The sequence below is a fragment of the Chiloscyllium plagiosum genome, unplaced genomic scaffold, assembly GCF_004010195.1.
Source record: "Chiloscyllium plagiosum isolate BGI_BamShark_2017 unplaced genomic scaffold, ASM401019v2 scaf_22091, whole genome shotgun sequence".
Classification (NCBI taxonomy): domain Eukaryota; kingdom Metazoa; phylum Chordata; class Chondrichthyes; order Orectolobiformes; family Hemiscylliidae; genus Chiloscyllium; species Chiloscyllium plagiosum.
Genome location: NW_025208312.1, coordinates 4667 through 9553, shown reverse-complemented (window position 1 = coordinate 9553; position 4887 = coordinate 4667). Strand labels below are relative to the sequence as shown.

The 4887-nt window shown below is 43.0% G+C and overlaps 1 pseudogene; it reads left to right on the top strand.

Moving 5' to 3' along the window:
- The first annotated feature begins 508 nt into the window (after positions 1 to 508).
- LOC122546681 overlaps positions 509 to 4887 on the top strand; it is an 8800-nt pseudogene continuing 4421 nt past the window's right edge.

The window sequence follows — 4887 nt, the reverse complement described above, 5'->3', positions numbered from 1 at the left end:
AGTTATTGAAGTTAAAGTGTATTTGTTCATTTCCCGAATCATATTTACACAAATGCTCAGTTCAGTTAGCTGTCACACTCCAAAGTCTCTGAACCTTTAATGGTCCTCTTTGTTTCAGCGGCCTCCAGAATTCAGATAATTGTCAAGTCGATCAATGAGCTTCCAGGCAATTAACATGATATCATGTGTGACAGATATACTCTCAGGCCCAGTGCTCTGCAATTGCCTTCTTTCCAGGGAGCAGGTTTTGGCTGACATTGATAAGCTGGGAAGATACAATGGACTCGAAATGTTCACTCTGGTTTCTCTCCACAGATGCTGCCAGTTGTTGGGTTTCTCCAGCAACTTCGGTTTTCATTTCCAATTCCAACTTGCACGTTTTCTTGGTTTGTATTTTGTGAAAACTCTATGCTCGTCACTTGCAATCCAATGAAAGTGTCAGTTGTTGAGATTTTCAGTAGTTACTCTTCGTCAGATCAGGGTGTTCCTATTTCTAAATTATATAGTAATGGTCAAGGTAGAGGGCATGTTTCTGAAGAGGGAACCAATAGATCATGATCAACGACTGATTGGAAACAAAAATAAATTCAAGGTATCCTAAAACTTTTAGCAGGAACGCACTGGTATACATTTACAGCTGAAGAAACATTTGGGTAACCAATAAGGTCGAATTAACAGAAACTAACTTGCTCAACTGGTCATTCTATCCTTGATACTGCATCTCCCCCCAAACTTTATGGACTTGTCTTCTCCTGTCAGCAACACAACACTGACGGTTCTGTGATCTTTGGTTGTTTGGCCATGGACTATAACACTGACGTTACCAAGGTGATTTGGAAGAAAGGTGGGGTGCCAATCACGACTGCAGTGAAGACTTATCCATCCGTGAGGAACAACAATGGAACTTACACCCTGAGCAGCCAATTGACCCTGCCTGAGTCAGAGGCAGATTGCAGCAAACTCTCCTGTGAGGTTCAACACAGCGGGTCAAAGCAGAGCACTGGAATGCTATGTAAATCTTGTAGGAACTGAGGTGAACAGCACACCTATGGTTAACATGAATAGGTCATTAGTTATAATACATTTGACATCGTCATAGAGATATAGAGTACAGGAAAAGTTCCTGAGTTCCATCCAGTCCACGCCTACCAATAACAGCCCCCTAACTATTCCAGTCCAGTATATCCGCAATTGATGCATTGCTTTGTGTGACTTGACATTTCTTATGTGCATCTGCATATTTCTCACATGTTATGCGGTGCCTAGCCTCTTCAAGACTGACTCACACTGAGCTGCAGATTCACACACTCTGTGTGATTTTGGTTTCCCCAATATCCTCCTGTCCTTACCTTAACCCTATGCCCTTGAGACATTGCTCCATCCATTAAGGGGAAAGGGATTTGTCCTGTTTACTATGTATATGTCTACCGTAATTCTAGACATCACAATCATCATCTCTCTCATTCTTCTCTGCTCCAAGTAAAACCCCAGTTTGGTTAATGACATTCCATAACTTAAAAACTTCCAGCCCAGGAAAATCCTGGAAAATCTCAATAATGCTGCCTTCTGTCTAATCACATTCCTTCCATAACATGCAGTCCTATATATCACACAATGCTTCATGTCTGGCCGAACCAGTGTTTTATTAATTTCCAGTATCATCTCCCAACACCGAATGTAAATGTCTTGGCTCATAAAAGCAAATACCCGACACACATTCTTAGTCTTTTTATCCACCTGCAACATTACTACAAGGGATCGATGGGCATGCACACCAAAGATCCTCAGTCCTTTTCACGCTTCCACCATTCAAATCATAATACCTCTTAGTTTCTTCTGACCAAGTGCATCACCTTACACTTATCCAGAATGATTTCCTTCCATCCACACAAACATTCTATGACCATTACCCTCTGCACTCCGCCATTCAGCTAACTCAGGGTTGAATTCGTCAAATTAACTTGATCTCATCTGGCTCTGATCTTTACTATCATCTGGAAATAGACTTACTTCTTCGAAATCTAACATCAAATTGCTCAATGAAAGCGTGCTGAGAATTGTTGATTAACCTTCCAGATGAAGGTTAATTCCCCTCTCCATAGTTACAATGTCTTCCCTAGTACAGAGCCGAGCTTGAGCCGAGCCTGTGGTTTCATGATTTTTCTCTTCGTCTGTCCTGCATAACAATACCAGATTGGCAGTTTTACCATATCCCTAGGTGGCCAGGAATTACAACTTATTGCCAGCCACCCACTATTTCATCCTTTGCTTGGCACACATGTTATCTGCCCTGGAAATATTACTATTTTTTTCATCCAGCAACACAGCACATCACATCACCTATCCTAATTTCTGAAAAAAATCACAACACTTCACAATGTTTTCTATGTCCACTTATTCCCTCACACTGGTGAACATTAACAATCTTCACCGTTTCCACTCCATCTTTATTTTTCCCTGTCTCACTTGAAGGCATTATATTTGGAATATTGAACTGCCACTCTTGCCCCTCTCGCAGCATGTCTCCATGATTTCAATTGCACACTTCCTCATTTATGCCGTTAACTCATCAGCATTGTTTATCATACTCCTTTTATTAAAATGAATACCATCCAAACGTGCTATCTCTCCCCCTGATCAAACTGGCCCATCATTTTTGTACCTTGTTGACCTCCTTGCTCTGACCTCTAATTTTAGCATTACATTGTCATTATCACATCGTCCGTCTAATTGTACTGTGTTGATCTCAGCTTCTATAGCACTCTGGACAATTATTATGGTTGTAATATCAAGGTTCGTATCTATTAACCACAACTCACTTTGTTACATGAGAACTGAATGTATTTTTTTTATCAAATTTGTCAGATAATTTATACGATGTTATTCATAAAGGTCCACTTCTCCAACAACTCTTCTTCTGATCGTGCGTCGCAGTGAAGAAATCGCAACATAGAACATAGAACAATACAGCACAGAGCAGGCCTTTCGGCCCATGATGTTGTGCCGAACATTTGTCCTAACTTAAGCACCTATCCATGTACCTATCCAATTGCCGCTTAAAGGTCACCAATGATTCTGACTCTGCCACTCCCACAGGCAGCGCATTCCATGCCCCCTCCACTCTCTGCATAAAGAACCTACCCCTGACATTCCCCCGATACCTTCCACCCATCATCACTATTTTTTTGTCCCCTTGTAACACTCTGTTGTACCCGGGGAAAAAGTCTCTGGCTGTCTACTCTATCTATTCCCCTAATCATCTTATAAACCTCTATCAAGTCACCCCTCATCCTTCGCCGTTCCAATGAGAAAAGGCCTCAGTGGCTGCTCAATGATAGTCCAGGCTTGTCCCCTTGTAACACTCTGTTGTACACGGGGAAAAAGTCTCTGACTGTCTGCTCTATCTATTCCCCTAATCATCTTATAAACCTCTATCAAGTCACCCCTCATCCTTCGCCGTTCCAATGAGAAAAGGCCTAGCACTCTCAACCTATCCTCGTCTGACCTATTCTCTATTCCAGGCAACATCCTGGTAAATCTCCTCTGTACCCTCTCCAAAGCCTCCACATCTTTCCTAAAATGAGGCGAACAGAACTGCACACAGTACTCCAAATGTGGCCTTACCAAGGTCCTGTACAGCTGCAACATCACCTCACGAATCTTGAATTTAATCCCTCTGCTAATGTACGTTAATACGCCATAGGCCTTGTTACAAGCTCTATCCACCTGAGTGGCAACTTTTAAAGAGCTATGAACATATCCACCTGAGTGGCAACTTTCAAAGAGCTATGAACATAGACCCCAAGATCCCTCTGCTTCTCCACCTTACTAAGAACCCTACCGTTAACCCTGTATTCCGCATTCTTATTTGTCCTTCCAAAATGGACAACCTCACACTTGACTGGGTTGAACTCCATCTGCCATTCCTCAGCCCACCTCTGCATCATATCTAAGTCCCTTTGCAGCCGACAACAGCCCTCCTCACTACCCACTCCTCCACCAATCTTCGTATCATCTGCAAATTTACTGACCCACCCTTCGACTCCCTCTTCCAAGTCATTAATAAACATTACAAACAGCAGAGGACCCAGAACTGATCCCTGCGGAACTCCACTTTTACCTGGGCTCCAGGCTGAATATTTACCATCTACCACCACTCTCTGACTTCGACCGATTAGTCAGTTCTCTATCTAACTGGCCAAATTTCCCACTATCCCATGCTCCCTGACTTTCCGCATAAGCCTACCATGGGGAACCTTATCAAATGCCTTATTAAAATCCATGTACACTACATCCACTGTTCTACCCTCATCCACATGCTTGGTCACCTCCTCAAAGAATTCAATAGTACTTGTACGGCAAGACCTACCCCTCACAAATCCGCGCTGGCTGTCCCTAATCCAGCAGTGTCTTTCCAGATACTCATAAATCCTATCCCTCAGTACCCTTTCCATTACTTTGCCTATCACAGAAGTAAGACTAACTGGCCTATAATTCCCGGGGTTCTACCTATTCCCTTTTTTGAACAGGGGCATAACGTTCGCCACTCTCCAGACCCCTGGTACCACCCTCATTGACAGTGAAGACGAAAAGATCATTGCGAACGGCTCTGCAATTTCTCTCTTGCTTCTCACATAATCCTTGGTTATATCCTGCCAGACCCGGGGGACTTGTCTATCCTCAGGTTTTTCAAAATGCCCAACACATCTTCCTTCCTAACAAGTATCTCCTCTAGCTTACCAGTCTGTTTCATACTCTCCTCTTCAACAATACGGTCACTCTCATTTGTAAATACTGAAGAAAAGTACTCATTCAAGACCTCTTCTATCTCTTCTGACTCAATACACAGTCCCCCACTACTGTCCTTGATCGAACCTCCCCTCGTTC